This window comes from Oryctolagus cuniculus, chromosome 13, assembly GCF_051225735.1.
Source record: "Oryctolagus cuniculus isolate XC-2025 breed Fujian yellow rabbit chromosome 13, ASM5122573v1, whole genome shotgun sequence".
Taxonomy (NCBI): domain Eukaryota; kingdom Metazoa; phylum Chordata; class Mammalia; order Lagomorpha; family Leporidae; genus Oryctolagus; species Oryctolagus cuniculus.
Genome location: NC_142879.1, coordinates 93,664,897 through 93,692,081, shown reverse-complemented (window position 1 = coordinate 93,692,081; position 27,185 = coordinate 93,664,897). Strand labels below are relative to the sequence as shown.

The 27,185-nt window shown below is 41.3% G+C and overlaps 1 long non-coding RNA gene across 3 annotated transcripts in view; it reads left to right on the top strand.

The window, feature by feature from the left end:
• LOC149122752 (uncharacterized) overlaps positions 1-25,018 on the top strand; it is a 53,111-nt gene extending 28,093 nt beyond the window's left edge. For 2 of the 3 annotated variants that reach the window (XR_016219386.1, XR_016219388.1), the window contains 2 exons: positions 15,562-15,648; positions 23,748-25,018. This is a non-coding gene — a long non-coding RNA (uncharacterized LOC149122752). Of the gene's footprint in view, positions 1-15,561; positions 15,649-17,669; positions 17,903-23,747 lie in introns of those variants that run through there. The other variant, XR_016219387.1, reaches the window with a different exon arrangement.
• Positions 25,019-27,185: the final 2,167 nt, after the last annotated feature.

The following is a 27,185-nucleotide window of genomic DNA, read 5'->3' as shown; positions in this document are numbered from 1 at the left end:
AGTATACACAGATCCTGTGTCCCTGAGTTGTAGTGTTTTGTGTGTTTGTTTACTAAGGATTTGACACTGACTGCTGCTACATTAGGATCTTTTAGTCTTAGCTAAAGTTAAGAAAAGAAGCCAAGAGAATTGGCCAGGATCTAGGATACCCTAGCTGATCACCTGCTGTAGGTTCTTGAGGGACATATGGGAAAAGGCTACTCCAGAAATGAATTCTGCTTATTTCTGTTGAGAGTTCTGGACTGAAACCCAATTCCCTCCTTTGAGGAGCTGGCTTGGTGTTCAGGTGAACATTTATATCCCTTTATTCTGCCTTGGAGCCTTCTTCCAGACATTTTGTTCTTGGTCTTGCAAGCATTAAACATTAGAAGTTGATAAGAATTTTGTGAGGGTGGAGAAGACAAAGAATGGCCATTTTCTCAATTTAAGCTTATTATTTTCCTCTTCCCAAAGCTGTGATATCTAATATTATGAAATCTGTAATTAATTTTTGTAATCATCCCATATCGCTGTTCATCTTCATGAAGTGGAAAAGTAGAACAAGATGACAAAGTTCTGTTTAGAAATTGGATGAAGCCATGCAAAGAAACCAAATCAGGAATGGAAAAGGATGAAATAAGTAACATGGGGAGTGGTGACAGGAGAAAGGACTTACAGAAGCATGTGGGGAACGTTACTGTTTGGAAAAGCAGTGGCTCAGCTACTCCAGCCCAGCTGAGGTGAATTGTCCAGTGGCTTGCCTTTGGGAGAGGACAGTGTCTCTTCTGACTTGTGGGTTAGCAGAAAACTAGTCGTGTAGCATCAGTTATCATTGCACAGCTTGATGGTACATTAAAATTAGTTTATAAATATATTTATGTTCCTATAAAGAAATGCTTCCCAAGTTCCCAAGTTATGCATGGTATACAGATTCCCAGGCTACTGTACATGGCAGAATTATACTATATTACATTCTTAATGTCATATGTCAGATAAAACTAGTGTTGTGAATATACAGGAATATACATTATTGCCTCTGAAGCAGGATTTAAATAACAAACAAGGAATGGGAATTAGGCGTCGTGATTAAGAAGCTGATTGAAATAGCATACTTGGCTTTGAGTCCCAGTTCTTCTGATTCCGGCTTCCTGCTAATGCATACTCTCAGCGGCTGCAGTGATGGCTCAAGTTGTTGGGTCCCTGCCTGCCACACCAGAGACTTGGATGGAATTCCCGGCTCCTGGGTGTTTGGAGAATGAACAAGAAGATGAGCAAAAAGGATTATAAGACTCTCAGTGTGGAGTGGTGTAGACTCAGCTAGGAACAGTTCAGGAGTCACAAAGAACTGAAATCCTGGCTGAGTCATGATTCACTAGGGTGCCTGGAATGCCCTGGGCCTCCCTGTGTGGTCTGGCGACACAGAGAAAGTGGCAATGTGAGCGATGATAGGAAGGGAAAGATGGAGAAGAAATCTACTGAGGAAAGAAGCAAGACTTAACTCTGAATTAGTTTATATTGATTCAGAAGCTTGTTTTAGTGCCAACAACAGTGATACCAGCAAGCAACAAACCTGGATTTATGCTAGTATTTAGCTTAAGGGAGTGGATTTCTTTTACATATTCTGATTACTCATTCCTTATTTTATTTTTTTGATGTACAGTCTCCTGGTTCTCCTCCTGTATTTCCCGTGTATGAGGGGTGCACTCTACAGAGCTTTGTGAATGGAGAAACCTGAAATACATTATGCAATAATCATAAAAATGGACACACAAAGAAGAAAGTGAGAGCAAAGAATATTTTGAATTACCTATTGCTCTCTCCACACACTATTTTTGCACAAGTTTTTTCAAATTTCAGATTAGACCCTTCAGAGACCATCTTTATTGCTGTTGTTCTTTGTAGTAACTGCCCTTTACGGCTGCCTACAGGTCTACGTATTTGCATGGATTCCTTGATATCAGTGCTTAGTTTCACCAGGGGATGAGTATGATCACCATGGCGAAGAGAAGAGGACATTGGTGGTTTTATCTCAAGGTTTTATATTTGTGGTAATGAGACAGGGCTGTTTCTCATCCTCCCAACAAAGAAAGAGAATCAGAAGCACCATGAGCAAACTGAAGCTGAAGAGAATTAAAAATACTGATATTTTGCTATAATTGTGTCAAATATCTTTCATTTTCAAAGAATTGATGTGTTAACCAAACAGCAAACCTCCCAACCACATCCCTCTCTCCCTCTGTTGTTTTGCTGTGAATTGTCCCTACATTTGGGTCTTTGTTTTCAGCAAGTGATACATTATATTCTTGGACCCAAAACTAGAGGAAAATTCTCAAATATTTCAGTTCTTGGAGTGTAGACGATGTGCCCTGTAGGCAGGTATTTCTCAACAAAACTAATTCCTCATTAAAATCCCTAAATACGTCAACAACCTCTTTTCCTCTACTTGGGCATCTCTCCGTTTGCTTTTTTCAAATTCTTGTGGGGAGATGAAAATTTGACTGGAAAAGCTGCAGTTGCTTCCCTAATGGTAATGGCAAAGAGGTCTCCCTGACCCAGCGGTGTTCAGCCTCATATTTTCCTTCATGCATGTGTAAAGTGGTAGGTGACTATAAAAATGATTATAAGCTGCAGTGTGCAGCTAGCACACAAACTATAAAACTCTTAGGTGAAAAGCTGCCAGAAACCTATTAAAGTGATTTTGGTCTCCCTGTGATCTTCATAAGAGGTAGGACTGACTCATTGTCATGAAAATTTAGAGCTTGTCACAGCCTCTTTGCTACCTCAGTGAGCTGAAGAAACAAGGACATCCACCACCAAAACTGAGCATTCAAGAGTGAACTCTCTCCTTCACATAGCATAAGGTTTTGCAAGTCAGTGGGAATAACAGTGATGCCAATCTAGAAAGTCTAAGGAAGGAGTTGAAATGTGGTTTAAACTTTCTGAAATACAGAGAATGTGCTGGAACAGAGTAAATTCTCTACAATTATGTATTATACTAATCAAAGCCCCAAATAGGTGCTACCTTACTTACTTGAAAGCAATTTGTTTTAGTTATTTTTAATAGAGAGATTTGTTGGATGGAAGGAAAGTGGTCCTGTCCCATCACCAAATATGTGAAACTTGGAGATAAAATAAAATATTCATTGCACCAAGAAAACTTCCACTGACAAGGCTAATACTTAAAAATAAGTAGCCTTCATATAGAACATCTAACAGAATAGATCAGTGTAAAATAAAATAAGGTATTCTCTTTATTAAGCAACCCTTCAAAAGGTAACAGCTATTTTCTTTTTCTTGGTTATCTTTCTAGAAAAGTTAATGCATACCTCTGTGTGTGTATGCACAGTTATGGTACACACAATATCATATATTAAGGTTAGCAATACTTGACTTCAAGAGATCATTCTTATGTAGATGACTCAGCACTTGGCTGTTGCACTTTATGCCCAAGCATTCTTATTTATGCACATAATAGTTCATAAAGTATATTTGGGTCTTGGGTTCCCATTACCCACTTATTTGCACTTCAACAGAGAAAGTTCTGTCTTACTTTAGCACTGATTTCTTTATTCTTTTAAAAGTGAGTTTATAGTGGAACAAATGGAAATATATAGATAAATACATAGAAAACTCATTTCAGGCTCAACAACTACTTACCATGTAGGAAAAGCCTAAGAGAAAGTATTGGAGTGCACAGCAACAAAAGGGAGGATTACTAAGTATTAATATATTTTAATAATTAAATATCCTCATGACAGAGTGTAAACTTGGCTGTAGCAAGATTCTATACATATCTTGGAAAATATATCTCAATGATGTTCTAAATACAGGAATATAAGTTTCTCACCTATTGACCATACTCTTTCTATTCGGTGGTGCTCAGGATAACACAAAGAGAAGACATGGGGTGTCTCAAAATTTAATCTAAATAGAAAAAAAGAATAGCAATTTTGCCATGCAAATATGGCAAATGCCTTCCTCTCTGTCAAAATAAAGGGATTTTCATGGTCTGTAGATTCCTACACAAATGTGGAAATCCTGCTTCCTTTCAAGTGACTTCAGGGTTCCCAGATTGCTTGGTAGTATGTCAGGCCGCTGGGTGGGAGGGCGCTGGGATGAGAAGGGAATGGAAAGGAAGGATGAACAACACAAGATACTTTTCAGACTTCGGGTTTGTATAGATATTCTCTTATGGGGCTTTGCCTCAGGTTTCAGAACATTGGTAACAACTATGCTTTGCTAGATTTTTTTTTGAAACAAAAAGACTTTTTGATATGATTTGATTTGATCTATCTAGGAAGAGCTGCATTAACTCTGAATTACAGTTTGATTGGTGTTGAAATAGTTTCCCAAGCATACTCCCTTCTTGGGGGCAGGAAATACATATTTCCTTAGTCCTGGAGAGAATGAGCTTTTCCCACACCTCATTTCTTATGTTCTTAGCTAATTTTTTGTTGAACACAATTATGAACTAAACATCAGGCTAGATACCCTAAGGAATGGAATGAGTAAGTTCTGCTGTTGTGCTCGGTGGATTTACAATTGAGCAGAAAGAAAAGTGTAAACAACGAACAGTATCCGGTGTGCGGGAGGAAGTGATTGTGGGGAAAACGTTCAAAGAATGAAGAGCACTGTGGTTGGGGAGATCATTTGACAGCTACAAGGACTAGGCTCAATGAGTAGACTTGCCTTTCCTAATCCCATATGCAAAAAGGGCCTGGGAGCAGCAAGGGTGGGTAAGAAGAGATAAGAATAAAAGTAAGTGTTGTGTTGTCATAAAACGGACAGCAGAATGCCTTAGAGACTAAAGGAAGTCCTTCATTCCAGGGTGGGTTCAGGAAGCACTCCCCGCCCCCACCACTGTAGCATTGGCTTGAGCCTTGAAGATGGAGTAGTATTTCAGTGTTTCTAACAGGAGGAGAGAGGCATTAGAGCTCAAAGGAACAGACTGAAGGGAACTGAGGCAAGATCATGACACCTAGAAGGCTCGGAGGAGCTGGGCTGTGTGTTAGAGCTGAGACAGGGAAGGTGCTGGGTTCAGTTCTGTAGACGCCTCCGCAACAGAGCACTTGGTTATACTGCTCACCTTCTCCATTCTTCTTTGTTCTGACTCTCAGTGAGAGAGGAGGAATACGGATCGTCCTTGGCCTTTCTTTGTGCACATGTACCAAGCGCATAGTAAATTTTGTGTCAGGTCAGAGAAGGCTCCGGTTGTGCTTGCCGCCAACCCTGGGACATGTGTGGTGTTTTAAGCTTCCTGGAGGACTAAGCTGGGGCCAGTGCTGTGGTTCTGTGAAATCTGCTGTTTGGATTTGTTATTTGGGGCTCTGGGGAGATACCACTATTTGCTGACTCTCTCTAATTACAGGCCTGGTATTCAGTCTGATTATTGCCACTCTTTATCTTCGTCTCATGCTCTGTGTTGGTGATTTCTTATCCATTAAAAGAAAATAGTGCCCTCATAGATTATCGGGTGGACCAGTGTGTATAAATTTTAAGAACTTAGCAAGGTGACCAGTACATGGTTCATAGTAGACACTCAAAGTTGGAGTTGACCCTTTTGTCAGTGCTCAAAGCAATCTACATTGAGCAGCCTGAACCCCTTGAAAATTGGTGCTAGCTCAGAGCACATCTTTTTCTCATCTATTGTGAGACATGGAAAAGGAGTTATCTCACAAGGTCATTCCTGCAACCCATGCATGACCCACTCCTGCTAACCACTCCTATCCCTGGCTTGTGCCAAAATTGCAGAATATTTGGTAGCTTAGACAATACTACTTTAATATTCATCTCCAAAAATGGCCCACTGACCACATACACAATAAGAGAACGTGAAGCAGACTGGTTAGGAAGTTTGGGGATTAAATCAAAAGTGGGTAATTCCTCAGACAGCTAGTAAAACATAATGTGCCTTTGCATCTGTGAGACATATAGCCCATGACCTTTGAAAATACCCAACTTTGCAAAATCTACTGTAACACATAATTGTCCCTTAAAACGCAATAAAGTAGCACTGAAACTGTAACTGACCTCTTCACATCATTAAAGTTCTTACACACAAGTAATAAAGTAATTTATAAACCTGTGAAAATACGATCCAGCAGGAGCCTCGGCCAAAACTATTCACAAATCACCATCACTTTTTTTTTCCTGTGGATAGCTTGTGGTGCAGCGATCTACAGCATGTGTGGGAGCCACTGCTGAACTCAAGATTCTACTGCTTCACTTCTTCTGATTCTCTTTATTCTATTTTAAACAGGATATTATAAATTTATAGCAGAAAAATGTGATTTCTATAATAACAAGTTCAGTTACACAGTAGTCATTCAGCAACTCCTTGGCACCCAGAACTGCACCAGGTACAAGGATTCAGGCAGTTCCATCTGCCTGTGTGGCTCAGGCTCCACACACCTCCAGGAGGCTCTGCCCTCTAAGATTGTGTAGCGTTCCTGCACTTTCATTCTGGGGGAATGGACAAACAGACAGACATGCAGAACAACAGAACTCAGATGAACGCTAGAAAGGAAATGAATGAGGGATTGGGAAGGCTTTTTCACTTTTCAGAACCAGGAAATTTCCAAAGAGGAGAGATTTTACACAATGAGGAAGATCAGAAAGTGTAAAGCAATGGAAGTTTTGTGGCAAGTGCTCCAGACAGGGGAATATGTATGAATGATAATCTTGGGGTGAGGATGGAGACAGAATGGGTGGAGGGGAAAGAGCAGAGAGGATGTGACAAGAGGTCAGAACCAGGTGGGGGTCAGGTGTGACTTAGGCATTTGCTAACTCCTATTTAAAGAATGTTATAAAGCCATTGCAAGGCCGTAAGCAGAGAGTAAAGTGATAGGTTGCTTCTGTAGGATCACGCGGATGATGTGCAGAGTGGATGGTAGGGAAGACAGGAAGCAGGGAGAATACTTAGGAGTGGGTGAACATAGATCAGGAAAACTATGACTGTGACTGGGAAGAAGACGTGAACAGTGCAGGGCAGAGTCAGGATAAATTTAGAGGTAGAGGCTGCTGATTTTGCTGAAGGAGTATAATTATACATGTGCTGAAAGAGAAAAGAGAATCATGGCTAATTTCTTCTAGGCTCCAGGCATTGCATGACATGTGCAGAGGTAGACAGGGTGGCCTTATTTTTTGGTGGAGCTTCTTGCGGGGTCTGATGGGTTAAGTCAGTTGCCCCAGATCACAAATCTTGTAAGTACAAAGGCTGAAAATGAACCCAGAGTTTTCTAATTCTGAAACCTAAGCAACTTCCACTGTCCCACTTCTCCTCCGCGTTCTCTTCACAGTTCCAAGAATTAACACAACGGTTAGCTTTCTCTTTCATTTCCCACGAGGTACTATGTAGCACTAAAGAAATAAGAAATGATCCACCGAGTCCCTTTGGAACATGGATCACTGGGCCAGCCCAATTTTCTGTCAAATCTGTGGTTCCCATACTCTGGATTTCAGCACAAACGATGCACAGTTGCACAACGACAAGGTGGCAAAGGACCGTCGGCGCCACACCTTCGGTGGGAAGTAGAACGAGCTGAAGTTGTACATGCTGTTTTCACAGATGTCATGCTTCAGCCCTTTCTGTTTTTCTCTGAGTCGAAATGACAAACACAAGTATAGTACTCTTCCCCAGTTGTATAATAAGGTTGTGTACTAGAAGTTGGAATAATTTTATAAGCTGTGCTTCCGCCTCAGGGCCGCCCTCCCCATTGGACTGCTCTATTAGCCCCCACAAAACCCAAAGTCTGTAAGTAGTTGCTTCTGAAGTTTTCCACTTTTTCTAATCATGGTCTCCAAATAGTCCTTTTTCATTGGGAACATGCCAAATAGATAGGGGACCAGCATATAGTATTTCAAAATAACTCATGTGTGTATACTCAATGGCATAAATTTTATTTTACCCTGCAAACATTTTCCCCCAGTCTATTAAAAACAACAAACAGAAGACTGTTCTCTCTGTCTACACTACTTGTTATAAATACTTATGAATATAACAGAATCAATTCTAGGCTATATTTGGCTTATGAGTTACAAATAATGCTCCCTAGATCTTTTACTTCTGCTTATGCAAAGAATCATCTCAATTAAATTACTCTGTATGTTTATTAATATTTCTCAATGTGGAGGATGATCTCTCTCTGATGTAAAAACTTATCTATAAATCACGCAATAAACTGGAATTCTAAATGCCATGACATCGCTATGGGAACAATCTTGATATTAGGGTAAACAAATGATGTCAGACTCTCTCTGCAGCTGCAAATGCCAGGGCTCTCCGTTCCTGAAGAAAGTGACATGGATTGTTCCAGAGAGCCACTCGCTTTGAACTGTGTCAGGGGACTCTTTTTAACGTGAATTGCTACCTGGGATTGAACCAAGCTGATCCTTTGGGACCAATAACGACCAAAGGGTGTCATTCGATAGAATCCTCAGGTGGAAAATTCTTCCACTTGTCAAACGATAGAATTCTATTAATCTGCATCCAGTCTGGCGAAACATACTTTATAAATAGAGGACTAGAGTACTTTTGCCAAGAACAACCATATGAATCTAGCTGCATCTTATTGGAGAAAAAAACAGCAGCTAGAAGTCTATTTGAAAGCATCAACTGAACAACAAGCCTAGGAAAATGATTCCTTCCATAAACAGCGCTTGTTTTTAGAATACAAGCCTATCGGACTTGCCGCATTGTGCTACATCCTACATTCTTTCCTCTCTGACTTATTTTTACTTTCTGTTTGCATTGGCTTGGTTTTATTTCTCCCTAACCCGTCTCTTGAGTCATCCCGATAGGGCTGCGAGAGTGAAAGTCCATTCTGCCCACGCTTCACAGGACTCAATGAGGAGGGTTGTCAAGAGTCACTTGACGTCAAGACTGACTTTTAAATTTGCCAGAAAGGCGTTCTTTGGGGGAGCAGTCAACACCATCACTTTCCCTCTTTAGAGAGCTGCTACTGGCTGTTGGAATTCAAAGCCCACAAATTGAATTTCCAAACTCATTTCAGGACACAGATTTTCTTCTCTCTCCTCCCCTCCCCTCCCCTCCCCTCCCCTCCCCTCCCCTCCCCTCTCCTCTCCTCTCCCCTCTTCTCCCCTGCTCTCCCCTCCTCTCTCCTCTCTCCTCTCTCCTCTCTCTCTCTCTCTCTCCCCCAGCCCATTCCTCATAGAACATATCTTTAACAATAATTTGTTTATTTTTTTGCCCTAACATAGTATATTTACTTACTTGGTGTGTTTGGTTAAGTGTACCTCAGAGTTTTTAAGAGAATATTTCATGTGAAAGTGTATCTTTCACATGTTTACACACTTTTAATTCAGAATGCATGGGATTCTCTAAATTTTCCTCTGGAATTTGTATAATCATCTAATAATACCTTTCCTGATTCCTATTTTCTGAAATGAAGTGACTGGTTACATACTTCCATTTTCCCTTTCTATTTAATAAGATACTCCACTCTTCCTTTTTTTCTTCATTTTTTTTCAGTTTGTCATGGAGTATTTGTTTACCAAATGTTACTTTTCTTGGATCAGTTCTATTTTTGAGGAGTGCAAAAGCAAACAACTGCTTGAAGCTGTCAGACTTCATTTTATTTATGCATGAATAACACAAATAACTTGAAAATGACCTAGCCTGTTTTTCTCAGATTTAGATAGAAAAACTGCTTCCGGGCAATGTTTATGCCAAACTGTTCATGCCAAGTTTCCAATTTCAGTGCCAATGGTTTCTTACAGCCAAGTTGTAAACCTTTGGTAAACATGGCTTATAATGAAAAGTGAAACACAAGCCTGGACCTGGCCCCAGGGGGCTGGATGTAAATTTACTCTAAGAACAAAACTCTTGCAGGAACAGGAGGGGCAACGGGCTAGCTATCAAGTATCCCTTCTGTAATGCAGGGCTGTACAAACGATGATATTTGATTACTGAAATCCCATCAGATGCATTTAGCATTTTATGTATTTCCCTTGCCATTGCTGCTCAGTAGTGCCATACCCAATTCGAAGTGGCTGCCTTATTGTCACACAGTGGCTCTTCCAGAACTTATTCCCCAACTGGGACGGGGAGGGAGCCTTGGAATTTTGAGGGTTTTTTTTTTTTTTTGAGTTATTTTGAAGTTATTAAATTTTGGTGATGTGTTCATATGCACTGTTATAAGTACATAGGAGACCTACATATTCTTTTAAAAATCAATTTAAACATATCCAGCCACATCAATATTCTCTGTGTCCTGTGTGTTATTTGTAAAATCTAAAGGAGATCATATCTCTCTTTTATTACATAATATAACTCATTTCCTTGGAATAAAATTCAGATTTCTCACTGTGCGCATCAAGAACCAGTAGATGCCATTGCCTCTGCCTAAATATTATCTCCTCCCTCTACTTCTCAGTCAAGCTATCAGACCCAAGAGATACCAATACTCTTTTTGTTCCTGCAATGTTTCAAGTTACTTCTCAACTCAGAACTTCTACTGTTTCCCTCTGCTGGGAAAATCCTTTCTTATCTCATATGTGGCTGGCTCCTTCTCTCTGCTCATATCTCATTTCAGATTGTACTTGCTCCAAGAAACATCTCCCAAAGTATTCCATCATCAGTTGCTCACCCCCTGGGCAAGAATAACCAAGCCAGATACATCACAATACCTGATTTCAAAGCATACTTCAAAGTTATAGTAATTAAAACAGCTTGGTCCTGGCATAAAAACTGACACATAAATCAATGGAACAGGATAGAAAGCCCAGAAATTAATTAATTAATCTATGGAAATATAGCCAACTGATTTTTGACAGAAGTGTCCAGAGCATACAATGGAATAAGGATAATATTTTCAACAAATGATTCTGGCAAAACTGAAGGTACACATGTAGAAGAATTAAATTCGATCCATACCTCTTACTATACACAAAAATAAACTCAAGATGGATCAAAGATCTAAATATAAGACCTAAGACTGAAGTTGCTGGAAGAAAACACAGGTGAAACACTCTAAGACATTGGTGTGGGGAGTGATTCTTAGATAAGATCCCTAGAACACAGGCAACAAAAGCAAAACTAAACAAATGACACTATGTACAACTCAGAAGCTTTTCACAGAAAAGGAAATTATCAATAGAGTGAAGAAACATCCAGTAGAATGGGAAAAATATTTACAAATCACCAATGTAAAAGATTAATATCTCCAATATATCACCAACTTAAAAAAACTCAGCAACAACAAAACACCAACTAGTCCAGTTGAGGAATGGGTAAAGGACTTCAACAGAAGCTCTCAAAAGAAGAAATACAAATGGCAACAAATATATGTAAACATATTCAATATCAATAATCATCAAGGAAATGCAAGTCAAAACCACAATGAGGTATCACCTCACCTCTGTCAGATTGCTAAAATTCAAAACACAGGGAGTAGCAAATGCTGGCCAGGATGTGGAGAATGAGGAACACTTAAACACTGTGGGTGGGAATGTAAATTAGTGCAGCCACTGTGGAAGAGCAGTGTGGAGATTTCTTAGAAAACAAGAAATACACTTGCCGTGTGATCCAGCAATCCCACTACTAGGTCTATAGCCAAAAGTCTGGAATGCAATGTATCAAAGAGATACCTGTGCCACCACGTTTATAGCAGCACTGTTCACAATAGCTAAAATTTGGAACCAACCAAGGTGTCCATGATCAGATGACTAGATAAAGAAACCATGTTATATTTTCACAAAGGAATATTATTCAGCTATGAAAAAGAAAGACAGTCTACCATTTGCAGCAAAACTGACACAACTGTAGAACATCCTGTTGAGTGAAATAAGCCAGATCCAGAAAGTCAAATATCACATGTTCTCCCTCATATGTGCGAGTATGAATATCACATGTTCTCCCTTATATGTGCGAGTATAAATATCACATATTCTCCCTTATATGTGCGAGTATAAATATCACATGTTCCCCCTTGTATGTGCGAGTATGAATATCACATGTTCTCCTTATATGTGCGAGTATAAATATCACATGTTCTCCCTTATATGTGCGAGTATAAATATCACATGTTCTCCCTTATATGTGTGAGTTAAAACTTAAAAACCAAACAAAAAAGAGAGAAAAAGAAATGTCTGGATATAATAGTATAGCTGCAAATATAGCTTTGTTAAACTTTATTTTAAACCTTTGTGAAACAAATGGTTAAGAATATTATACTACTATAGTTTTAATGATCTGTGACTATTTTAAAATTCACTGCTAATGGGTGAAATGGTATTTTTTCCATTCAATTATTGTTAATAGCTGTTTTTATTCCCACTAAACTAGGGTCTTTTTGCTTATTCAGTGAAGTATTATACCTTTTTACTGTAATTTAATTTTAAAATAAGTTATCTCAAAAACTAAAAAAAAAGAAAGGGGAAGGAAGGAGGGTGGGAGGGAGAAGGGAGGGACAATTGTTAGGGTCTTAGAATTGTATCTACAAATCAATTGAGTCTATTAAAATTAACATTAAAAAATAAAAACTTTAAAATTTTTTAAAAAGAATGAGATTAGGTACTTTTTTTTTTTTTTTTTTTTTTTGGACAGGCAAGCAGAGTGGACAGTGAGAGAGAGAGACAGAGAGAAAGGTCTTCCTTTTGCCATTGGTTCACCCTCTAATGGCCGCTGAGGCCAGCGCGCTTCGGCCGGCGCACCGCGCTGATCCGAAGGCAGGAGCCAGGTGCTTCTCCTGGTCTCCCATGGGGTGCAGGGCCCAAGCACTTGGACCATCCTCCACTGCACTCCCTGACCACAGCAGAGAGCTGGCCTGGAAGAGGGGCAACCGGGACAGAATCCGGTGCCCCGACCGGGACTAGAACCCGGTGTGCCGGTGCCGCTAGGTGGAGGATTAGCCTATTGAGCCACGGCGCCGGCAAGAATGAGATTAATTTTCAGTCTGCTGGTTCACTTCCTAAATGGTAAGGGGCTACACCAGGCTGAATCTAGGAGCCTTACCGGGGTGGCAGGGACCCGGGTACTTGAGCCATCATCTGCTGCCTTGGAGGGTGCACACTAGCAGGAAGCTGGAATTGGAAGCGGAGCAGGATTTGAACCTGGCTGTTGTGATATGGGATACAGGCATCCCAAGTGCTGCCTTCACTGCTGCTCCAAACGTTTGCTTCCCAATTAAATGTTGTGAAAGCAAACTCTCCCAAAACCTCCAAAAATATGCAAAACATAACCGCTGTCCCCCAAACCTATGTCCTTGTATCATCATCTGTCACACAGTTGTGTGGTTTTTCTTCACAATGAATCTACAATTACCCCCTTGCTTCTTTATCTACTTCTGTACTGAGTAGAATGTAAATGGAATTAGAGTTCAATTTTATAAGAGCCTGGATGTTTTCTACAGTTTCTTAGCTGTATTCTTAGCACCGGAGTACATAAATATACTCAAGATACTTGGTGAATAAAATGTGCTTATTAGACCCACATCACATATTTGTAGGCTAAAATTGCCAATGTTGAGAGCTAACAATGGATGCAAAACAGTCAATGCTATCAAAAAGACCTGTACAGCTGAATAATTTGTGCATGTTCACAGGGGACCAAGTCAGGCCATGACTATGAGGCACAGGGCCACAGAGACCAAGGCATGAACTCCTGGTGGGTATCTCTGCAGGTGCTGAGGGAGGAATGAATGTTGAGCAGTTGAGCAAGGTGCAAGATGAGGAGACCCTCTGCCTTAGGGTGGTGTTGGTGCCAAATGCTGCCATGTTTCTTGCACATATGGGACTCTCTGTTCTCAGGGAGAGTTCATGCTACCCTAGTGATTCTACTGAGCCCTGGAGATGGTATCCTATTACTTCCAGGTAGCAATTATGCCGAGATGAGAACTAGCAGTTTTGTTTTGTGTTAAGAGATGAAAGAGTTTGGGCTGCTAGAAAAATCAGAGAAAGTAATTTGCTTTGGGATACCTTAATTACCAGAAAGAAAACTTTAAAAAGTACTTCTTATGATGTAGGATGAAATCCAGGACTTCTTGTATGGTTGATTTCCTTGGATACTCTCAAGAACATCAGAGCCAAAGTAAAAAGGCATCCAAATATCAAAAGAAAGAATGCTGGGGCCTTTGGGACAGCGGTTAACATATCACATGTAATACACACATCCCCTCCCATACTGGAGTACCTCAGCTTGAATCCAGGCCCTGATTTTTAAAAAATTATTTATTATTTGAAAAGGAGAGAGAGAATGACCTTGCCTCTGCTAGTTCACCCTCTAGTTGTCTGCTATAGCTAGGGCTGGTGGGGCCAAAGCCAGAAGCACGGAACTCCATCCGGGTCTTCCACATGAGTGGCAGGGACACAACTTCTTGGATCATCATGTACTTCCCTGCTAACGAGCACCCTGGGAGGTTCCAGTGATGTCTGAAATAGCTGGGTCCCTGCCGCCCACGTAGACTACCTAGATGGAGCTCTGGGGCCCTGACTTTGGCCTCGTCCAACGCTGGCTGTTGTGGGCATTTGAGAAATGAACTGGTAGATGGAAGATTCTCTCTCTCTCTCTCTCTCTCTCTCTTTCTCATTCTTTGCCTTTGAAATAAAAACAAATAAATCAATAAATATAAATTTTGAAAAAGAAATCACTTCAGTTATTGCTGTGGTGAATGATTGACAATAGAGGTATTTATTATACTGAATTCAGGAATCTTATTCTGCATACCACCTGCCGTAGGCTGAATGTTTGTATCCTCCTGAAATGCATGTATTGATATTTTAACCCACAAGATAGAGGTGGTAAGAGGTGGGTCCTTTGGGAGATTATTAGCTCATGAGGGTACAATTCTTTCAGTTGGGATTAGTGTTTATAAAAGGCCCCAGAGAGATCCCTTGCCTCTTATACTTTATGAAGTCACTAGAACAGGTGATGTAATGAACCAGGAAGTAAGCCCTCATCAGACCTCAGATCTACTGGTATAAGCATTTTGAACTTCCAGCGTCAGAACTGTGAAAAGTAAGAGTGCATTGTTTAAGCCACTGTGTTTATTATCACAGCTCAAATGGAAGACACCTTCCCACCACCCTGGATATCACAGTACCATAGCTAGAATATGACTTACATGGGCTCACATATTAAGGCAGTCTAAATGAAGAAAAATGTGATAGAGATAATTGCTTTTATATAATGGTCAAGTATCAGTGTTGAACAAAATAGTCATAAAGACAGATACACTGCCTAATTATCATAGTTGAGTCTAATTCCATTGTTTCTCGGCCTTTTGGCTAAGATCAAGTGGCATCTAATTCCCCTGTAGGATAATTCAGTAGTCACCTTCCCAACAAATTTTCTTCTTATCATACTCATAGGCATATATATATATATTTCTGTAATATATTATTTATTTTATATGTAATATATTAACATATATATTATATTATATATATGTAATTTTTTGGAATATGTAGTACAATTATTTGTTGAAGATTTCCTCTGTTCCCTGCATCCCACATGTTACTTCATTTATTTCTGACTTGCATCCCGTGCAGGGGCTCTGCTATTACCTGTTTTATGTGTGATGGGTCTCAGGTTCGGGGCACTAATAGTTATCTCTCCAATCACAGGACTGACAAAGTAGCAGAGCTGTTGGCTAAACGCTGCTCATTGCATTTCCCAAGAGTATTCCTGCTGCAGGGCAAGTAATGTAACAGGTGAGTCTGCAAGTTCCAAAATTAGCTGACTCCACCACGCTCCATTCAGTTTTAGTTTCTGAGGTCAAACTCTCTGACTTCAGCAGCCTCATCTTCTGTGTTAACTCCTTCAGGGTGGAGCCTTCTGTAAGATCTGTAGGGAAGAGAGCTCCGTGCCCATCCCTGTCTCTTTCCTGCATCCCACGTTCTGGGTCCTGGGCACTATAATGTTGAGCTTGGCCCTCCCAGTCCCCCCAGGTCTTTTCTGCACCTGCACCTGTGTACCTTATGGCAGTTAGATGGCTATTTGGGCAAATTCCACCCACAGCAACCTGAGCAATGAATGCTTTCAGCTCCATTCCAGGGCTATCGTTGGCCCCATCACCCTGAAGGTGTAGCCTTCGCCATCCCATACCTCCAAATATCTGCCATAAAGCCAGGTATGTAGCCTTCAGTAGATCTGTGTGGAAAAGATGGCTTAGTAATGTGTTTCCTCACCACACAAAAATTCCTTTCGGAATGTAGCTTTGCCTTTCACCTTTTCGCCCAAACTATCCCGTTGTCATTTTTTGCTGGAAGATATCCGTTCTCGTGCAGCTGCTGTTATTCTGGTAGGAGCTGGAGCCCAGCCACACCCCACAGGAAGTGGGTACCTCTGCAGTCAGAGTAGTCTCCTGTGTTGTTAAACACAGGACCCTACAATAAAAGCAAATACTGAATAACGGACCTACTGAGCCAGAGCTTCCCTTCCTTGGTTGGCATTGCTGTTGAAGTCACCTTGACTGTCCTTGAGCCCAAGGGGTCCGGGCGCAGAGGGAGCCAAGTCCCTTTTCATCACAGCTGGGTTTGTGTGTCCTTAATCCATGTTTTAGAGTTTGGGACCCGTCTATCTTTGGTGACAGATTCTGGGAGCCACTTGACTGATAGCAATTGAGTGAAGAAGCAAAGAGATCTACAGCCCTGGCATGCTGGCCACCTAAACAGGAACAAGATCCCAGAAACCTAGAGCTGTCCTCTTTGCAGGAATGAAGGGAGGTGGCTCTGGACTCCCTCATGGAGACCCAGTTTCCTCATTGCCACAGAGAGAGTCGATCAGCAAGGCTTATGATAACATTGGCTGTTGGCTTCTAAGGAGTTAGGAAAGTGTGTCAACTGTAGCAGCCATTTCCTGGGAACTCTTCCCCTGCTCAATTAGACAACACGTGTGCACGACCTTCACACAGCATTTGTCAAACTTTGCATGCTGGATCATCTCATGAAGTTGAATGTCTTTCATCATCACCATTCATTAAAAATGTGAAAACAATTCCAGTTCTTAAATATGAAAGCTGTGAAAATATTGGAGAACACTCTTTCTTGCCATTTTGCTGATACAAAAACTTTCTAGTTGTGGCATGTGTGTGTGTATATATATATATATATACACACACACACAATGAGATGTTATATCTATACATAAAATGGAACTTCATAAAATATATGAAGTGGAATATTATTTGGCCTAGAAAAGGAAGGGAGTCCTGCTATTCGTATCAACTTGGATGGAACTGAAGGACATTATGCTAAGTGAAATAAGCCAGAAACAGAAAGACAAACCCTGTGTTATCTCACTCATATGTGGATTCTAAAACGGTTTAATGCATACTTGAAAGTTCTTAAGAGAATAGATTTTAAGTAGTCTCATCACACACACACATACACACACAGCAGTAACTATTCAAGGTGACGGATGTGTTGCTTAGCTTGATTGTCATAATCATTTTGCAATATGTATTTCTCTTAAAGTACCCTACTATATATATATATATATATATATATATTGAATACATACAATGCTTATTTGTCAATTATACCTCAGTAAACTTGGAACAAACAGAAATCATTTCTGTTAAGCCAGTGGAAGTACAAGAGAGCTAGGAGCTTTTGTCTGGATAGGACCCAGGGAAGGGCAGCCAAAAAGCACGACTAATACTCTAGAAAGAGGATGCTGCTGTCCATTGTTTGTCCAGGAGTGATTTATGTTTCTCCACTGTTTCTCACAGAATGATTCTGCTCTGTGGGTCTTAGGCGTCGAAATATTGGGGGAGCTGATGCACGCATTCAGGAACTGGAAGACATAAAAGGGGAGCTCTTACTCTGGAGGCAGCAAACCAGAAGCTGCTTCACATGCCCTTTGCTAAGAGTTTTTGAGTTTGAAGTCTCTGAGACCTATTTAAAAGCAAGTTCCTGAGGAAAGAAGCCGGAAAGTTCTCTGGAAGCAGTAATGGGAGCTAATCTGTAATAAAACAAAATGTTACCATTCATCTGGGAAGATTTCATACATCAAATACAAGTTAAATAAGAAAGACAATTTGATTAACTGGCACTGATTTTTCTTTGAATATTGACTTTGAAAAGGGAGTTCACAGCAGTAAAGAGGCCCAACACATACTTGAAAGCTTCAGATGCTAAAGATAGAACTAAGAGTGCATTTACAAGGGTGCTGCATGTAATAATGAATGAATGAATGCTGACAAATTCTAAATGTGAAATAAAGAAAAAAGACTATAAAAGAGGAAAATAATAAATTTAAGTCTCTGAAGCCCTGCACTGTGTAACACATACTGCATTTGACACGTACACAGTTCGCCATCTTCTGCCCTTGATCCTTAGAGCGGCTGTTTTCTCCCTCTTGTGCTTCGCCTGAAGACCAGACAATCCCACAGCCCAGTGCTCTCCTCTAGCTTAGCACTTTGAACCACCCAACAACCTTCCTTTTGCAGACCAGAAATGCAGGCATGGTAGGAACTGTGCAGGATTCAAGACTTAAACAGAGCCAGTGCATTTTGCAAATGCACAATGTGCCATCCATGCTTTCAATAAAAACTGAGGGTCTACTAAGTGCCTCAGAGTGTCTCAAGATGGTGGGGATATGGAGGACTCTGAGGGGAACCACATGCACGTTGCCTGTTGTACAGTTGATAATCCTGGAAAACAATATGGGAAAGAGCAAATAGGAAAATAATAAAAAGATAAGACAGAAACAGTGATGAAAAATAAACTGTAGTACAGGACAGTGAGATGTTGGTGACTCAGAGCCAGGCACAGTTTTAGAGATTAAAGACATGTGTGAAGCTTACTGTATGATTTTAGAGTTGTTAAGATTACTAAAAGATTAAGTAGTGAGACTAAGAGAAAAGCAGAGGGATTGAAGGCACTAAATTATCAACTAGCCTATTAAATTGGAATTGAGAGAAGACAGTTGGGGAGAAATCAAGACATGGAGATGCCAAGAAGGTGGAAGGATGGACAGGGGTCGAATTCTGGGGAGACAGAACTCTATGGATAGCATTGAAATCTAGAGAAAGAAGTGTTTAGTGTCAAGTGATTTAGTGTGACCGCTGAGGCTGAGTGTGAGACCAGAGAAGAAAAAGACAATCTAGGCTGATCTTTCTGTAGATATCACACCCAAGAAGGGGACAAGGCAGCTAAGGAGTGCCCCCAAGTAACATAAAATCTGAAAGAGATAAATGTGTTTCAAGAGAGAGAACGTTAAGCCAACTGAGTTTAATTCTGAGAAGTCAAGTGAGTTCAACCTTGAGAATGGTTCTCAGTAGACAAGGTGTTTCGGGTCTTGGGCTGAAAGGAGCAATTTCCATGAGTGGATGGAGACAGTGTGTGGACTGATGAAGAATGTGAGGTGAGCAGCTGGAGAAAACAAATACAGATGATTTCTGGAAAAAGTGCCTGTGGAAAGTATAGCAGATATGTGGGACTGAGAAAATGGTGAATGCGGAGTAAGGGAGAGATCACCTGCTCTGTTTCATTGGTAGGTGGTACCGAATCATGTTTCTGTTGATGTCATGATGATGCAGAAGATGGGGAGAGAGAAACTTATCATGTGAAAAGGGGAGGAATATTTTCAGCAGAATTCTTGGGAAGGTGAGGAGGGCTGGATGGATTCAGAGTACATTTGGGACTTGATATTTGATAGAGCCTCGCTTTTTCACTCACGGGAATGAAAGTAGTCCCACAGTACTGCAGTGAAGCAATGGACTGGTAAATTCAATTCTTGGCAAACTAGGATGTCCCTGAACTTATATTTCTATTTTTCAATGAAGTTGAAGGCATGTTTGTTGACTGAGCATATGCGTATGTTTCAGGGAGAAGCCCTTGGATATACTTGCAGAAGAAAAGAGAATATTTGGAATTGTAGACAGCGATGAACGAAAAATTGTGTGTAATGTTGTGTTCTCACCTGAGATTTGTGGCCATAAATTCAAAGTGAGGCCGGTCATCAGGGTTGCTTGGTTCCTTGGACCTAATTCCTCTGCTGAGTGGCTGGTGTGGAGAATGAGAAATGAGATTTGTCAGGTGAATTCAGCAAAACAGAGATGGGGAAGTCAATATGTATAATGTATGAGCTAGGACGAAGTTTTGCTTTGAGTAGAAAGGACCAGAAGCAGAAAAGCTTGAACAAGATTGGAGGCTGCCTTGCTGTTGTGTTTTTTTCACATAAAAAGCAGTAAGGAAGTATGTCACCAAGACCTAGTAAGGAAGCTCGGTTCCATGAAGCCCTGAGATACCCAGACTCTGCCATTTCTAGGGTGTAACATAGTCCAAAGAGGCAACTTGAACTGTCATCACATTCACGTTCCAAGCCAGCAGCGTAAGAGGAGATACAGAATAAAGTGGAAAGGACCACATCTTTTAAAGAATGCTCCTGGAAGCTGCTACATGATGCTTGCTTTCATATTTTGTTGCCATATACAGAATCCATTCTGAGCAATCACGTGTCAAGATAAAATCCAAGGATTCTAGTTCTATGAAGCTTAAGAGAAAGGACATAAGGAGGCCGGCGCTGCAGCTCACTAGGCTAATCCTCCTCCTAGCGGCGCCGGCACACAGGGTTCTAGTCCCGGTCAGGGCACCATATTCTGTCCCGGTTGCCCCTCTTCCAGGCCAGCTCTCTGCTATGGCCAGGAAGTGCAGTGGAGGATGGCCCAAGTGCTTGGACCCTGCACCCCATGGGAGACCAGGATAAGTACCTGGCTCCTGCCATCGGATTGGCGCGGTGTGCCGGCTGCAGTGCGCTGGCTGCGGCGGCCATTGGAGAGTGAACCAACGGCAAAGGAAGACCTTTCTCTCTGTCTCTGTCTCTCTCACTGTCCACTCTGCCTGTCAAAAAAAAAAAAAAAAAAAAAAAAAAAAAAGAAAGGACATAAGGAGATACCCATCCACCTCTGTAGGAAGAAGACGTTAGGTGGCCAATGTTCAAAGCTGATGGACAGGACCTCTGTGAGTTCAGAGATTAGCTAGTTCCGGTATACAAGATTCCAGGCAGGGGGCCAGTGCTGTGGCACAGCAGGTTAATGTCCTGGCCTGAAGCGCCAGCAACCCATATGGGCACCGGTTCAAGACCCGGCTGCTCCACTTCTAATCCAGCTCTCTGCTATGGCCTGGGAAAGCAGTAGAAGATGGCCCAAGTCCTTGGACCCCTGCACCCGCATTGGAGACCCAGAAGAAGCTCCTGGCTCCTGGCTTCAGATCAGCGCAACTCCGGCTATTGCAGCCATCTGGGGAGTGAACCATCGGATGAAAGACCTCTCTCTCTCTCTTTCTCTCTCTCTCTGCCTCTCCTCTCTCTGTGTAACTCTGACTTTCAAATAAATAAATAAATCTTTAAAAAAAAAAAGCTAAAAAAAGTTTCCAAGCAGAACAGAATGCAATGGACAAGGTTGGATCCCATGAAGTTGATAATCTGATTGGAGCATTTTAAACCAGAGAAGAGAAGTCATTATTGGTCAGGAGACCCATGCACCTTGACAGGACTTGCTGTGAGGCCAGAAAAGAGATAGTGCTGAAAGAATCTTTTCTCAGAATTACTCCTGGATATTAGAGTTAAAGGAATTTTGGATTCATCTCCATTGACATCTAGCCAGATATTCAAAAAAAAACCTTTAACCATGCATGCGGTAATTTACTCAGCGGTGAGTTATTGAGTGCAACACACTCTGTTGAGCTCTAGAAATCAGTTAACATGAGAGTCTTCACCTGTCCTTGTTCAGAGATAGCACCAAACAGATGGATTCAGCCTTGTTCTGTTGCAGTAGTCAAAGCTGTTGTTTACAGTGGTTGCCATAACAATTGGCTTTAAAATGAAACATTCAGTCAATTCCTCCAGCCATCCATAGGAAACATCTTACATAAATGTGTCTATCCCTTTTACTAACTGATCAAGTCACTCCAATGTCCTTGTGCCTTGCTGGCACAGTGTTGACTGGTGGTGGTTGTGTGGCTCTAACTCCGAGTCACAGGATGGAACAGATGGATATGTGGTTTTCATCTGACAATTGATTTGTATGGTGTTTGACTCAGTGCAGAGCTTTTAAGCTGGTGCATAATTTAGGTTAAAGTTTCTGAACAGCTCTCAACTGGAAAAGGACTTCTCGTCACTGAACAGATGTTTGCGACCATGTGCTTCTCTGATTAGCATCAAACTTCAGGGAAACTTTCAGAAAGGTTTCTTCTGTATTTATTTATGAGATTTATGCTAAGCTTCTACAACCATTGTAGTTCATATCTCTGGGGAGGAAAAGGCATTTCAACAAAACAAGTCACTAAAGAATGGAAATGCAGCCAATTAAAATCAGGTTGCTTGATTTCCACTGTGGCTGCAAACCAATTTGACCAGATTTTTGTTTTGTTCTGTTTGAGTTAGTTCTACTTCAGGAACACTGATTTTAGCATCTTGCGGGTTGTTTGAAAAGGCTTGTCATATTGTTAAGTTAATTTAGGGGTTACCAAGAGTTTTAATGTTGAAGTGAGAAGATAATAGATTAAAATATCATGAATTATATTTTAATTGCATAGAATAGAATAAAATAGAGAACAGGACTTGCAGTAAGGGTAGGCAGTCAGTCTTATTTTATGCAATGATGTGGAGAGTCAATGTTCTAAGCAGCTGGGGACCAGGGTGGTGCTGGAGGGAGTAGTTATATATCATATATCATTCTTTTGTTTCCTTAATTGGCAGGGGAGAGACTGTCCTTTTTTCCCTATCTTCTTCATTTTTTGATTTTTACTTTCATTCTTGTTTATCCTCTCTCTTCTTCACGCCTCCCCCTCTCACCTTCCTGTCTTCTTCCCCCTTCCTCCTTCCATTCCTTCTTTCTTTCCTCCCTCCATGATGATGAGTCACTGACAAACTGAACCTCTGATTCTAGATATACATAGAATAGAAAATTCATCACATTTTTATCTCACAATCCTAAAGAAATTGTGTGATCTTTTGGAAGAGAGGAAATAACAATATCACATAAACTTCTTTCATTTGACTATGAAGAATAAATTCTAAACCTCAAAGCTTCTGATTTCTTGGTTTTGGGTTCTACCACCTTGACGAAACACTCACTCCTGACCCACTTTTTAAAAAAAAATCCTTTCATCACTATATCCCTTCTCCCAAGAGTAAAATAAAATTTTATTTTCATACCTCTAAAAATAGCTGATGGAATAAAATGTATTGATCTGCAAAATAAATTGGATTAGGAATTGAACTTGAGGGACTAAAATTGTAGTACAATTAGTTAAGCTGTTGTCTGCAACACCAAAATCTTATATGAGCATCAGTTTGCCTCCTGGCTGCTCTGCTTCTAAAACAACTTCCTGCTAATATGCCTGGAAAGACAGTAGATGGCCCCCAAACCTGGATCTTTGCCACCACATGAGATATCTAGCCAGAGGCCAACGGTAGGAGAGAGTAGGGTTTGGCACATATGGAGGTGACCATGAGTCCTTGAGTGGGTGTGGCTGGGCTTCAGAAAGTAGGGAAAGCCCTGGAGGTGGTGAGGCTGGACAGGAGGTGGGGCTGGATTGCGTGAGAACAGCCGTAGATTATTTAAGCTTTTTAAACAAGTAAGTGCTATGAGAACATTGACTTCTTTTAAATAGTTTCTTGCACAGTGTTTTATTGACGGAGGTAGAACTTTCAGTGAAATGCACAGGTCAGTAAGTTTTGACCTATTCAATCTGTGCAACTTTGGCATTAGATTGAGAATAGTCTTCCCACCCCTTTGTGTTTAGCTGATCGCTGCACTGCTCTGCTGTGTTAGCTGATGATCTGACTTTTCCCACCATAGACAGACTTTATCTGGAGAACACACTGTGGAGGTCGGCAGCACCATGATGACTCTCAAGACAAGTGTGCATGCAAAAGTACCACACACAGCCTGTGGATAGTGCGGCCATCATTCTGAAGCACAAGTCTTCCTTCTGAAAGGGTTGTTTTGGCTTCCCGATGGAATACAGTCTGAAGAGAAGCCAGACACTTAGGCCATGAGCTAGAGGAATGATCTTCCTTTATGTAAGGGAGGACTTGATTCAGAAAAAGCAGGTATGCCCCTTAAGAACAAACTCCCCACAGCCTGGGACCCTGAGTGCGAATCCTTGCCCTGTCCCTTACCAGTTCTGTGATCTGGAGGGAGTTATGTAAACCCTCTGTGCCTTAACTTTTGCAATGAGAAAATGAGGATGTCCTAATGTCACCCCCTCTGGCTGTTTTGCTGTGAAAGATGAATTGGTTGATTGATAGATGTATTTTGGACTATATAACAAGTAGTCTCCAAACATTACCTTTCACTATTTTTTTAAAGATTTATTTATTTATTTGAGAGGCAGAGTTACAAAGAGACGGAGACACATACAGAGAGGTCTTCCAACCACTGGTTCACTCCCCAAATGGCCACTAGAGCCGCAGCTCAGCCAATCCAAAGCCAGGAGCCAGGAGCCTTTTCTCAGGTCTCCCGCAGGAGTGCAGGAGCCCAAGCACGTGAGCCATCTTCTACTGCTTTCCCAGGCCATTAGCAGGGAACCGGATCGTAAGTGGAGCAGCCGGCACACGAAGCAGCACCCATACGAGATTCCAGCACTGCAGACGGAGACTTCACCCACTTCATCACAGTGCAGGCTCCACTACCTTTCATTATTACAAGATTGACCGATGATGTTTTCACTATCATCTGTTTACTAAACACACACACACACACACACAGAGTAAAACAATTCAAAACTCCCATAAAATATGAATATAATTCAGAAAAGACACAGAGGGGAAACTTGCCATAAATACTTAATGAACTTACCATTTTAATAAGGAAAACACATTTCAGATTGATCCTCAGTGCTGAAAGGCACTTTGGCAGTTAAGGGAGACTCAGCGAACTCAGCCTGTGTTTGGAATCATTGGAAAACGACTTGGTTTATCATGGTTTCTTCATGGAGTGGTGGTTACTTTTGTAATTGCTGTTGCTGCTGCTGGGGTATAAAATTAGACACCTTTTTGCAGGATAACCTTCCATTTGCTTTCTCTCTCAGGCAATATGGGGCTGATTTTTGAAAGTTCAGACACACAAAATAGCATCTCTTTTTAATGCTTTAGGAATTGATCTTCAGAAAAAAAAATGAACCAAACACAGAATTAAAAAAAAAAAAACTTTTTTAAGCATTGTAAGCCAACTCTACACACATGAACTCTGTCAGGCTGGTGGGATTTCTTTCTGATGAGATGACTGGTTTCTATTTTCAGATTCCCCTTTTTCCTGTATCCATTTGTACTTCTTGAAAAAGGAAAAAGGGTTAGCTGCCTGCCAGGACACCGCACTCCGGTTTTAACAGAGAAATCCAAAATCAGACCAGACCAGGGAGAAAACGTTTCTTTTATTCCTTCAGCAGTGCGGTGTGTGAAGTCTCCCACCTCACGCTGGAGTTTTGGGGAACGAGGGCTCAAGCTCTGGCGGTACTGAGCCTCCAGTGGTACTGACTGGTGGGTGAGATCTCATAGGCTGTGTGTGTTATCAGAACTCACCCTCCAGTAGGGTCCTGCATGAGGTTTTCTGCCCTTGCTTTTGAACTCTTGAGGGAAGCTTCCCAGGAAGCTGTAGCAAATCCCTGGGGAGTGGGCCTGGGACAAGATCAAGAAATCTAGGTACCAAGAAAAGATCAGTGAAGCAGACAAGACAAGGTAAAAGGTTTATGCTTCTCTTTTCACTGATTTTTGAAAGCAACTTCGTGTGGTTATATTTTGAGAAGATAGGAACAGCATGAAGAGCGAAAACTTTTACCAGTGCAAGCAAAGAAATTGCAGCTGTGCTATGAAATCGAGACACCGGGCTGCCCGCTGTCTGACTGCACCTGCAACCCTTGTGGACTTTGTAGAGGAGGTGAATGGTGCTGTTTATTAGACAGCATTTAGCAAAGCATGAATGCAGAAGATTCTAGAACATGTGCAACGAGTCCTACAGCCCAGGGTCTGGTGGCATCTTCCTGTCTAGGCAGTGTCCACAGTCTAGGCGAGGGCCTCCTGACCCCTTCTTATCACCCCTGCATCTGTTCAGCACTTGCTGCCTGCCCTGCGACAGCACTGCAGACCCACAGAGATCCGAACTTCTTAAGGGCTCCATTCTTTTCTCTGTTCAGCTTTGTTTTCTCTCTCCCCTGGATCTCCTCTCATTCCTCATGGATGTCTCTACCAACTGGGACCCAGTTGTCTGGCCCCATTTTTGAGATGTGGACTGGTGTGGATTGTGACAGGGAAAGACAATATGTATCAGGCAACGTGGATGATCTTAAGATATCTCTTTTAGTAATTTCTTTCTTTTTTTTTTTTGGCTGAAAGTAAAGTTCCTTCTCTTTATCAGTCTTTAGTTTTATTACAAATGCCCTAATCTCAGAAATCAACCTTTAAAAATGGACTTAGGTGTGTGCCATCCCTCCATAAGGTAGCAAGAAGAACTCTACTCTGCCACACACACACACACACACACACACGCACAGTTGTTCACAAACATCTAGCTTTAAATTGACCCAACTGCAATGTTTAATTTAGCCTGTGGAATATTAGCTTAACCTCTTATTTTCTGAATCTTTGAATAGATTTCAGAACTATCAGCATTTCAGTTACCATACTACACACTCATGAAACTAACTTTGAATGTCTTATTCTTGCCATAGGTGACATATCGATAAGACAGAAACACAGGCACACAGGGCTTGTAATGAAATATCATAAATGCTAATGAAGATATTTATAAAGCAATGCAGCCACAAAGTATGACTTAAATATCTCCTGTTTTTCACGTAAGAGGAGTTTGAAGCACAATTTTTCTATTATTAACTTAAGCTGACAATATCAGTTGAGTAGTAGATTTGTGCCTCTCTAAGTATCTTGTTTTCTTAAATGGGATATTTTTGTTGTTGTTGTTTTTTGTTTGTTTGTTTGTTTGTTTTTGACAGGCAGAGTTAGATAGTGAGAGAGAGAGAGACAGAGAGAAAGGTCTTCCTTTTTCATTTGTTCACTCCCCAAGTGGCCACTACGGCCAGCACGTTACGCTGATCCAAAGCCAGGAGCCAGGTGCTTCTCCTGGTCTCCCATGTGGATGCAGGGCCCAAGGACTTGGGCCATCCTCCACTGCACTCTCGGGCCACAGCAGAGAGCTGGACTGGAAGAGGAGCAACCAGGACAGAACCGGCACCCCACTGAGACTAGAACCCGGGGTGCCAGCGCCACAGGCGGAGGATTA